Below are 12,917 nucleotides of genomic sequence, written 5' to 3'. Positions count from 1 at the left end.
CTTAAAATCATTCTATTCACTGCTACAACTTTATTTCAAAACAGTTTTTAAAAGTTAACATGGAGGGGCGCCTGGGTGGCTCAGTCAGTTAAGCATCTGCCTTCGGCTCAGGTCACAATCTCCGGGTCCTGGGATCGAGCCCCACATTGGGCTCCCTGCTCAGCAGGAAGTCTGCTTCTCTCTCTCTCTCAAATAAATAAAATCTTTAAAAAAATAGTTAACATGTAAAGTATCTCATTCAAAACACACTACAATCTACTTAAGAGATGATAAGATTAAATTCAGTCTGTGTATTCCCTAGAAGGCAAAAAAAAAAAAAAAAAGTATTTAAGAATGAGGATTCCCATTCATTAATCCATATAGATGGACTTTCAGTTTAAAGACCATCAAGAAAAATACTTCAAACAATTACTGTTTTTATAACCAGCTGTCATAATGAAATCTCATTACTCACAGTAATGTAAGTAGATTACACAGTAGTGTAAGTAGATTCTTTTTGTCTTTTCCAGATATACAATGTCATCTATAAATAAATTTGCCTCCTCCCTTTCAATATTTATTTTGTTTTTTGGTCTAATTACGTTGGACAGTATTCCAAAGACAATGTTATAGAATAGTTAATGCCGGCCAGATCTTTTTGATTCATGACTTTTAAAAAGGAATTTAGTATTTCATCATTTCTAATAACAAAATGTAGACTTCTGGTCTGAGACATGCAAAATCTTACATCTATTCATTTATTCCTGTTTCACAAAGGATTATTAGGAATAAATGCTGATCTTCCCCTTTTTGTTAACCCTCAAGATATTCATAACCCAGTTCCTCACCTACTAACATGAAGTTATTAATACAGTTCTACATTTATACATTGAATTCTACTTCATTACAGTATTATTCTGTTAATGTAATGGTAGTTTCTATCTGATAGTTTTATTAAGCATTTTTTGAACCAACTTTTGTGAGATTGGTGTGTCATCTTTTACGCTCATATTTTATCATCATGTTATGCTGGCTTTGTAAAAAGAACTGGGAATCTTACCTTTTTTTCTCTACACTCTGAAATAGTTATCTAGGGCTTGAAGTTTTAAGAATTCAATGGTAAAACCTCCTGGGTCTGGTGCTTTTTGCAGGGAATAGTCCGTTACTAGTAAGACCATCATTTTCATCTATGGCTCCAGATGCTATCCCCCTTCGTTCACATCTTGAGGAAACCCACACCTTTCTTTTCAATCTCTCCCTTCAACCTATGAACGTGTTTAAGTCTCAACCATCTTAAACATACATCCATGTATATACTCATACCACAAAGTATTTCCTTGCCAGTTAAGTCTTGTCCAGCAAGTATTTATTCACAAAGCTATTTACGAAAATAGCTACTTTATTCAAGGCACTGAGGAAAGAGAATGAGCTGTAGTTCCTGCCCTCTGCCTCTTCCTCATCAACTGAGAAACACAAACATACAAAAAACTGCAATAGCAATGTAAGGAATGAATATGCTATGCTAGGCCATCTGTCTCTTACCATCCATGCCTTGCGAAACTTCTCTATTGAGTAGTTATACTATGTCTTCAATCTTGTTTTAATCTGCCTCCAAGTTTCCTCCCTTGATAATCGTTTTATTCAGATCATCAAATACAATAATCTTTTCAGGATCCTCATCCACCATTTTGCAGTAACTCCACAGAATATCTTAAGTTTTACTGGGTACTTTCTAACTCATTGTATCATTTGATCTTCGTGAAAAAGCACTGAGAAGGCTAGGTAGTTATTCCTCTTACTCTGCAAGGTTCAGAAAATTAAGTAATACACTAATTATCAAAAACTTCAATCGGTGGCAGAGTGAGGGCCAGAAATGTATTTGTGGCTTTCTAATTTCTGGTCCAGAGTTCCCTCCTCTATGTTGTATTAACCTGATTGACTGATTACTAACTTGAATGATTACTGATCATTGTTTTCTTGAAAATTTTTTCTGGTCAACAGTGTACACATTCTTCTAGTTTCCTAGGATTGTTATTTCTAGGCTTCTTAACATTTGTCAAAAGGATGCAGGTGCAGTGGGACACTCATCCTTGCTTGTCTTCCTCAGGCATCTCAGCTGCACTCACAGCAGAATCAAAGGACAATCTCCTTTAAGTTCTAGTTTAATCTTTCTCTTCTACTTGATGAAACCTAAACATTCAGAATCGCACTGACAGCAGAATCAAAGGAGAATCTCCTTAAAGTTCTAGTTTAATCTTTCTCTTCTACTTGATGAAACCTAAACATTCAGAATCGTAGAGATTGACATTGAAAGGAGCCTTATGTATTATCTAGTCCGACATCCTTATTTAATAAAAACACGAAGTTCGAATTATCTAAGAGCAGAATCTGAATAAAGGCTGAAGACAAAATTTGCCTTTTAAAACTATGAACCATAAAGGAAATGTATACATTTATACACAATAGATTTAAAGTAATTAAACTAATTTTAAGAGTAATTATTGAACCTTATTTCATTTTTGTTAGACTTCTGTCCCTATTTCTAAGAGATTTTACTTACATAACAATAATATGAGTCCATTTATCAAAGTAGATTTTAAAAAAATCACAGAATGGCAATAGTTACAACCTACTCAATTCTATATATTCATGAATTATCTATATTCCAGATTTTTAAAGTGAACTGGGAATCAAAATCATACCTCTGCCTATGCTAATGCTTCCCTCCTAGTTGCGGTCATGACCCAGTCTACGAGGAAGGAAGACCCCACTAGGCTGCTTGCTGCAGAGCATTTAGAACAGTGCCAGGCATGCGGAAAGCATTCAAACAAAACACGTCTGCTACCACCACTGCTGTAACAGTTACTACTACTGTATATAGTCACATCATTAGAAACATGGCCCTACCAATGATTCAACCACATGCGGGACAAGTACCTCACTCTACTTCTTTCGGTCTATTTTCCAGGTTTTGTTTTGGTGAGCAGGGCCACAACCCTTAAATATCTAGGAACACCTCTTCAACCACTCTCAACCTTGAAGTATTTTCATGTCTCAACACCACAGTCATAGGTTGTGAAAATTAAGAGATCATTTTAAAAGGAAATTTTATATTCCACTTGTAAGCTTTGAATACTTGAAAAATAAAAGGGAAGTTTAAACTTAAACTCCTCACCAAAATAGTTTCCTTCTTTAACTTCCCATTTTTATCAGAAATAGTAATTCTCTTTTTAGCCTGAAAACTAGTCTAAATTCTTCTCCTGCCTTTCTATACCCCTCTTTCTTTCCAATCTTAACCATTTCATAATCAACATTCCTCAAAACACAACTCCTGAGACTCTCCTCACTGGATGTATTAGTCAATACAGTCTACAATCACTTCCATAGTTCTGAAATCTAAAAAGCTCTGAAAAGATTTTTTTCATGAAACTTCATGTCAAAACTCATCTGGACAGGGTGACTGACGTCGGAGGAACATGTGACTCCTGATCTCGGGGTTGTAAGTTTGAGCCCCAGGTTGGGTGTGGAGATTACTTAAAATCTTAAAAAAACAAACAAACAACAAAACCTCATCTGGTAGTGGCAAAAAACCTGCCTTGAGCTGACTTGGGGCTACTTACAGGCTTTATAGTTAGCCTACTGACTGTGACTATTTCCATGTTTCACTGCAGAAATATTAGTGTTTAATTACTGGGCGATGCCTCAGACCTTGCTGGGGGGGTGTTACAATAATATACAATATAAATACCATGCTTCCTTTCTAAAATCCAAAAAAATTTTGAATTCCAAAACACAAATGGCCTCGGGTTACAGATAAAGTATTGTGAACCTATACAGTATTATTTCAGGAATCCTGATTTAGGTACTCTATTCTTAACTTTGTTACTTTCCCTTACTCCACTCCATGCATTTCAGCTCCCATGTTTACCACCAAGCCCTTTAAGTTCTTTCTTAATACCTCTTGGTATCGCCAATTCTACTCCACCTTTACCGCTACCCAATCATCCCACATCTAAATGACCAGACCCATAGCTTACCTCCCTGCCACCACAGTCTTCCTGCTTGACCTATCAAGTATAGTACAGCAGATTAAAAATGCTCCTATATAACCACTTTAATAAATATTTCACTCTTTGGCAAAACAACTTAATAAACTGCAACAGACACATGAAGAGTATAAGGGTAACGAATGTGGGATTATAGACAAGTTTTTGTTACCTCGTAAACTTTATCAATAGCTGTAAAATAAAGAACTTCCTCTCTTTTTTAAACTTAATGAAATTAAAAAATTTTTCAAGTTAACTTGTATTTATTCTGTAATTAAAACAAACAAATGAAAAACTTATTAGACTCCTTCTCTACTTACCATTTCAACTAAAACTCTTTGGTATGGTTTTCAAGGCCTTTTCCCATTTGGTTTCACTAGATCTGGTGTCACTGACCCCTTTGGCAGTCTGAAGAAGGCTACAGATATCCTCTCAGAATATTTTTAAATGCATTAAATACAGTATACAGGATTACAAAGAAAGTCAATTGTACTAAAAATATATTTTTTAAAAATATGAATGGTTTTATTTTTTTTTTATTTTTTTTATTTTTTAATTTATTTGAGAGAGAGAGAATGAGAGACAGAGAGCATGAGAGGGAGGAGGGTCAGAGGGAGAAGCAGACCCCCTGCTGAGCAAGGAGCCCGATGCGGGACTCGATCCTGGGACTCCAGGATCATGACCTGAGCCGAAGGCAGTCGCTTAACCAACTGAGCCACCCAGGCGCCCTATGAATGGTTTTAAATGCATAAATGATTACAAAGAAAAGTAATTATACTGAAAATTACCAAGTTTCTTTTAAAACCTATATTTGTGATATGTTAATATATATGCTGCTTTATTAGCACTCAACAAAATAAAATCTAGCAGGTTTTGAAGTAGTAATCTACATAAACTTTATTTTGAAGTAGTAATAATAACCATAATTTTGAAGTAGTAATCTACATAAACTATATTCAGAAATATCAACAATTATAAAGTAATATGAAAATATCTGTGCTTTACTATTAGTACATAGGCACTGCTAATACTACTGTGCTTTACTGCTTAAAATCCTAATACAGATCTTCCTTTAGTTATGATGGGGTTGCGTCCCAACCCATTGTAAACTGAAAACATTGTAAGTCAAAAATGCATCGAATGCACTTAACCTACGGAACATCACAGGTTAGCTTAGCCTACCTTGAATGTGCTCAGAACACTTACAAAAGGGCAAAATCATCTAATACAAAGCCTATTTTATAATAAGGTATTGAGTATCTCATGTAATTTATTGAATAGTGTACTGAATTGTGAAAAACAGAATGGCTGTTTGGGAGCAGAATGGTTTCATAAGCATATTGGTGGTTCACCCTCATGATTTTGTGGCGACTGGGGGCTGTGGGTCGCTGCCGCTGCCCAGCATACAAGAGTCCGGTACTGCATATTGCTAGCCAAGGAAAAGATCTAAATTCAAAATTTGAAGTATTATTTCTATTGAATGTATATCTATCTCACTTGCACCATCAGAAAGTTGAAAATTTTTAAGTTGAACCATTTTAAATAGGGACTATCGGTAGAAGGAAATGCTAAATTTCAGTTACAGGTTCCTGTTAGTGAAAACATAAAGACGATTTTTTTTTTTCTCATCTAAACAGAGGGATTCCGTTAAATTCTATCCTCAGACTCCTTTAGTTTCATGGAGCCTGGAATAAAACTCATACTAACTGCATCTACTTTCATTTCCCACTAGTCCTCACACCCATAGGAATTCTGTCAGGCTTGTCTGAACATGTTTAACCCAGCTTTCTTTCCTGATTACGCTATTGCCCCGGCTTAGAATGTCATTTCTCCATCTCGATGCTTATCAAAATCTTAACTACTCTCCAAAACCAATTCAAGTTTCATCTCCTTCTTGAATTCTTTTGCTACTGCTTCAGCCCACATGGATTGCTCTATTCCTAGAATTCCCACTGTACCTGTGGGTCAACGCTTCACGATCCAACATTTTTCTCTTACAGTTTCACTTCTATGTCTCTTTATCTAGGTTATAAGATCCCTGGGGACATGGGATATGTCCTTGTAATAGGATATATCCTTGTAAGTAAGACACTGCTTACATATAATAAAGGCACATAGAATGTACTCAGTAAGGAGACTATTCTCAATACATCATTAGATCATTTGTTTGAAAAATTTAAGTATACAAGAAAATACATCAAGAAGGCCAAAAATTCCACTAAGCAGCTAAAAGACAACATAAATTAAGTTTAATAGTTCACTTCAATCAAAACCTAGATACCCCTACTATATTAAAAACTCAGAAGCTTATTTACTAAGTAGTAATGAAGTCCAAGTCATAGATCAAAAAAGGAGTGCTAAAGTAGACATAAAACAATGATTTGTTTCAAAAATATTTGCTAAGCACCTACTACATGCCAGGCACTATTCCAGATTCCACAGATTCAATGGTAAAAAAACAAAGTATCTCACATAGGAATTAACTGTTAGACCTTGGACTAGAACCCAGGGCTCCTGACTCTCATTCTGAAGCTCTGAAACAAAAAGCTACTTCTATCTTTCAGAACAGGTTAAGTGTGGAGCAAGGGGAATGTTCCCTATTTCAGAAGGTAGTAAATCATATAAAACATTATAAAGAAACTTATTTAGAGCTATTAAATGTATACACAAACACATATGTAAGTAAAACTATGTAGTGTATATATAAGTAATATAAAAATCTCTGTACATAAAATCTATAAAAATATTTTGGGTTAAGTTTCAATTATCTTATGTAGCATATTTATTACCTAATGAAACCAGATGAGGTGTTACTCTACTCATTGATTAATGTTTTATTCACAAACACTTCATAAAGTTTTGTTTTTCTTCAAAGATCTCTACCAAGTTGACTACTTATTTCAAAAAACATAAAAACTTATGTACCAATATCCAAGGGGTTGGGTGGATGTGGGGTAAGGTGGTAGTAGTGATGGTGGTAAATATAATTCTAAGTAATTTTTTCATTGGAGGGAAGGGTCAAAAGATGAGGATAATGGGAATGTGGGTAGGAAACAAGGAGTTGCTTTCCACACATTACAAATTCTCTTGTTGATTATAACCAAAAAGAAATTACTTTTCCTAAAGGGAAGGTCTTAGACCAATAGTAGTGGAATGCAGAGTGAGTGAGGGTGAAGGCTAGCAAGAGCCAGGTGCGGAAGGACTGGAACAAGTAAAACTAACAGCCTGACAGTGCCATGCTAGGCACCCAGAGTTATCCCGTCCAAAACTTAGCTCACTGCCTTCCACCCAATAATGTACCTCTATGTCAATTCTTAATAACAGAGCATGATTCTGAAGCTGGCAATTTCAGGGTCTTCAATTGTTTTCCTCCCTGTATACAATCAATAGCAAAGTTCCACTGATTACTCCCACAAATATTTCTTGCATTCATCCCCCTCTCTATATCCGCAATGTCCTTGTTCAGGTGTCTGATACCTGGACAATCACAGTAACACAACAGTCTCTTATCTGATGGCTTATTCTATTCTTAGACCTTGCTAAGCTGTATTTCATAGTGGTAACAAACTTTCTAGCTCTTAAAACATAACTGGATTACTCACATTCCTCCCCAAGAGAGGTTAACAGGTTTTGCAGAATTAGACAGTATTGAGTTTCAGTAGAAGGTGGTGACACTGATCTAGGGAATTATGGAAAACGTGCTAACCAGGAAAAGAGACTTGAAGACCAAGAACTTACAACAAAAGAGTCAGAAGAGTTAGATAAAATTCAGGAAGGAGTGGGGTCAAGAAAGCCAAATGAAAATAAGCATAACAATAATGATTATAGAGTTTTAATATTTTTTTGATAATAATTTTTTGGTTAATTTATAATGTAAAAATTTTCTATAAACAGCCAACATTTATTAAGCACTTATTATTGCATCAACAATATCAGAGAAAGCTTCTTCCTATAAACTTTATTAATTTGTTACAAACTAACATGACATATATATGTATATATAGATACATACATACATATATATACACATACATGTACAAACACACTATGGATCTGGAAATAAAATACATCACTGCAAAAATAAATATCCTCAAGGTACTTAAATCTGTATTGGAACAATAAAGGCTCAGGGTATTTTTGTCTTGTAAAGCTTAAAGGAATAAAAGTATATGAAAATGCTTTTGAAAGTATAATTACTACTGAAAAGAAAGTTGGCCTATAAATCTACCATCTACCTGGAAATGGGGAGAAGGACTAGTAAAAGACAGATTTTTTAAATGCGTGCAGGGAATTTCCTATGAGACATGCTACTTTGGGTTAAACTCTAAGCTCAGCCTACTGTTCGCAATGTGTGCCCCATTCAATACAAGAAGTCTGGGCCAAAATTGAGATGATTTTGCATAAATCCATTACCACAAGGAAAAGAAGAACAGATAATAATAGGCAAATTTGTGCCTCACTAACTTTAGTTAGTATTGTTGCTATGTGCATTCTGTAGGAGTATAACGTTTGTTTGAAAGCATCAACTCAAAATGTGGTACTCGGACGAGACCTGTGACCATAACCCATACTCTGGAAATCAAAAACTCATTTACTTTCAAAAGCAAGCAAGATTACTAGCTCTAAACTTTAGTCGTGTGTATGTGTGTTCACTTATTCATTCACAAATACTTACAGAAAGCTTAAGTGCCAAGGCACTGTACTAATGCTGTAAAAACTTATATTTAGTGGGAGAAACTGAAAAGTAAACAGAATATTATAACACAATATGGTAAATCCTACAATAGAGGAACTAAAACAAAGTGCTAGAAATATATGTTATCGATAAGAAAATATTAAGTTAATTAGTTACAACAGAAAAGACTGTGACAGTTAAGACGTATTTTCTGAAATACCTTTATATGAAGTCAACACATCTGAATGGAACTCAGAAGATCTGTCTTTTTACCAGTTCTGTAAATTGAGGCTCACCCTCTCCCTTTACCGATTTATTTTTGGGTCTAAGTCAGAAATCGAAGTCTCTTCCTTGCTACCTATTTTGCATCCTTGTTTTCAATTTTTGTGTTTGATCTGTCTCTCTGGCTGTCCTGTTTTTACCTACAAGAGAAATATTGCCACAGAAAGCCTATAAGGCATTTAAATAATAGTGTCAAACCTTTTTCACAATACACATAGACGTATTTCCTTTTATAAAGGTTCAGGACAAACCTCTGAAAATAAGTAAGACACATGTGTCTATACTGCTATTACAGTCATCTTCCTATCAAATAAGCATGGTTAAATACATCATTACAGGAAATAAATAGCCCAATCACATAATAATGTCAGATACACAACAGCAGGCTGATAAACAGAACCAATCCATATTGAAACTTGGTAAAAGTTCTTCATGTGGTAGGAAAATATGGCATTTTGCAAATAAACCTTAGATAACAGACAGTAAAAAGAAAAAGGTTACTGGTACAATTTTTAATAAATATGACTATAAATTTCTCATACATCAACTCAATTGATAACTCTCAAATTTCTATTTCTAGTCTGGATCTCTTGCTGGAATTCTATTTTATATACCGAATCACTTACTTGATATTTACAAGTCAAAAGGCCTTTCAAGTTAATATGTCCAAAAACAAACTCTTACTGCCCAGCCCAAACCTGCTACTTCACTGTCTCCTCCAAGTCAGTAAACAGCGACTCCACAGTTCCAATTACTTGGGCCAAAAATCTTAGGAGTCATCCCTGACTTCTCTTTTATGCCTCAGATCCAATTCATCACCAATTCCTGCCCACACAAGGTTTGAAACATATCCAAAATCTGACCTCTTCTCACCCTTTCCTGTTACTACTCTGGTCCAAGCCACTATCATCTTTCATCTGGACTACTGTAATAATTTCCAATATGGCTTCCCTGCTTATAACTTTGCCCCATTCCCACAGTTTATTCCACACAGCAGCCTCAGTGAATCTTTAGAAAGAAAAGTTACCATCAGTTTAACAGTTTAATGAAGAAAAATATGATCCTATTAATTGATGTAGAAAGAGCACTTTATAAAATTCAATACCCAGTCATGATAAAAATTCTTGAAATAGAAAGGAAACTTTCTCAATCTGATAAACAGCATCCACAAAAAACCTACAGTTAACATATACTTAATGGTGAAAGACTGAATGCATTACCTCTAAGATCAGGCACAAGACAAGGTTGTCTGATCTCACTACTCCTATTAAACACAGTACTGGAAGTACTAGCCAAAGCAATAAGACAAGAAAAGCAAATAAAAGGCACACAGATTGGAAAGAAGAAATAAAACTGTCTCTGTTCACAGACACATTAGAAAACCCATGGAATCTGTAAGAAAAACCTTCTAAAATTGTTTAGTTTACCAAGGTCTAAGGAAACAAGGTCAACTAACAGAAATCAATCTGTTATAAACTAGCAATGAACAACTAGAAACCAAAATTAAAAACACTATCATTTATAAATGCTCCAAAAAAATGTACATAGGTATAAGTCTAACAAAACATGTACAAGGTTTCAGGTTAACATGTCCAAAAACAAACTCTTGACTGCCCAGCCCAAACCTGCTACTTCACTGTCTCCTCCAATTCAGTAAACAGGGACTCCATAGTTCTAATTGCTTGGGCCAAAAATCTTAGGAGTCATCCTTGACTTCTCTTTTATGCCTACACAATGCTGAAATGCAAGAAATCAAAGACCACCTAGATGTAAGGATAGATATACTGTGTTCACAGATTGAAAGACTCAACAAAGTAAAAATGCAAATTTTCTTCAAATTGATCTATAGATTTAATGGAGTTCTGACCAAAATCCCAGGATTTTTGGCAGGATTTTTGTAAAATTTTATAAATTTTACATGGAAAGGAACTGGAATAGCTAAAAAAAATCTGAAAAAAGGCAAATTAAACTGAAGAAATTTTACCATCTGATTTTAAGACTTACTATATATAGTGACAGTAATCAAGATAATTACTGATGGAGATACAGACACAAAGATCAATGGAACGGAACAGAGAATCCAGAAATAGACCCTTACAAATACAACCATCTGATTTTTGACACAGGTACAAAAGCAATTCAATGGAGGAAGGATATAATTTTTCAACAAATGGTGCTGGAACAACCTGGACATCCATAGACAAAAATGAACCTGAATCTAAACTTCATCTTAGGGGTGCCTAGGTGGCTCAGTTGGTTTGGTTAAGCATCTGCCTTTGGCTCAGGTCATGACCCTCGGGTCCTGGGATCAAGTCCCACATTGGGCTCCCTGCTCAGCAGAGTCTCCTTCTCCCTCTGCCCTTCCCCCTCCCCCTGCTTGTGTGCTCTCTCTCTCAAATAAAATCTTTTGTTAAAAACAAAATTCTTGAAGAAAAAAACCACATCTTAAATAAAAATTAAGTCAAAATGGGTCATAGATCTATATATCCAAAATGTAAAGATTTCAGAAAACTTAGAGAAGAAAATTTGGGATCTAAGGTTAAGCAATGAGTTCTTAGCCTTGACAACAAATGCACAATCCACAAAAGGAAAAAGGGTAAGTTCGACTTCATCAAGATTAATTTTTTTTTGCTCTGCAAAGGCTAACCAAGAAGATAAAAAGATAAGCCACAGACCAGGAGAAAGTATTTACACTCATATACTTGACAAAGCATTTGTATCCAGAATATTTAAAGAACTCGCTAGATTAAACAAGAAGAAAAAAAAATCCCATTAAAATATGAGCAAAAGACGTAACAGACACTTTACTGCAGAGGATATATAGAGAGCAAACAAAGCACATGAAAATATGTTCAAAATCATTTACCATTAAGGAGATGCAAATTGATGCTTTGATAAGCTGCCACTACAAACCTAGTAGAATTTCTGAAATAAAAAATACTGACAATACCAAATACTGATAAGGATGTGGAGAAACTGGATCTTTCATATATTGCTAATGGGAATGTAAAATGGTATAGCCACTGTGGAAAAGTGGCAGTTTCTTATAAAGGTAAACATGTATTTACCACACAACCCAGCAAATGCATTCCTGGGGACTTACTCTAGAGATGAAAATGTATTTTCACAAAAACCTGTAGAGTTTTATTTTTATAAACTAGAAACTCAAAAGCCCTTCTATCAATCAATGGTTAAACAAATTGTGGTAGATCCATACAATGGTATACTTCTTTGGCATTAAAATAGAATCAACTATTGATACACACATTAACTTGGATGGATCAAGAGCATAATGCTAAGTAAAAAAAAAAATCTCAAAAGATAATATAATGGATGATTCCATTTATACAACACTCTTGAAGCACCAAAATTATAGTGATTGAGAACAGATGAGTGGTTGCCAGGGGTTAAGGTTGGGGAAAAGGTATAACTATGTAAGGGTAACACAAAGGAGTTTCTTTATGGTGATGGAACAGTTCTAGTTCTATATCCTGACTGCGATGGCTACACGAATCTTACATATGATAAAGGATATACAGCCATACATATACAACGTGAACAAATAAACATGTTCTAAAAAATGAGGGTAAAAAAGGCAAATAGATCATGTCTTAAAACCCTTCAGGGCTTCCTATCACATCCTGAATAAAATCTAAACTCTTTATTACAATCTAAAGATACTACATGAAATACATCCTTGGATCTCATCTACCCTTCCCCTCTCTCTCAGCCCCAACTACGGTGGCCGCCTTGCTCTTGGAACTTGGCCAAGTATGCCCCCACCTAAAGGCCTCTGCACTTGCTATTGTCTCTCTTTGGAAAGCTCTTTCCCTTTATCACTTCATCAGGTACCTACTCAAGTGTCATCTAATCAGAGAAGTCTTCCCAGTCTTTCCCCAATAAAGTGGTATCTTCCTTCTCTTTTCTCTCCACAG

General features: G+C 35.1%; 1 protein-coding gene across 4 annotated transcripts in view; it reads right to left on the bottom strand.

The window, feature by feature from the left end:
• The window catches only part of TAB2 (TGF-beta activated kinase 1 (MAP3K7) binding protein 2), a 94,237-nt gene that overhangs the window by 69,932 nt on the left and 11,388 nt on the right, over positions 1–12,917 (bottom strand). The gene's annotated exons all lie outside the window — the stretch shown is intronic.

This window comes from Mirounga angustirostris, unplaced genomic scaffold, assembly GCF_029215605.1.
Source record: "Mirounga angustirostris isolate CCGP_5_RB_7025 unplaced genomic scaffold, mMirAng1.0.hap1 SCAF_8, whole genome shotgun sequence".
NCBI classification, from domain to species: Eukaryota; Metazoa; Chordata; class Mammalia; order Carnivora; family Phocidae; genus Mirounga; species Mirounga angustirostris.
The sequence above is the reverse complement of the archived record's forward strand: the minus strand, read 5'-3'. Positions and strand labels throughout refer to the sequence as shown.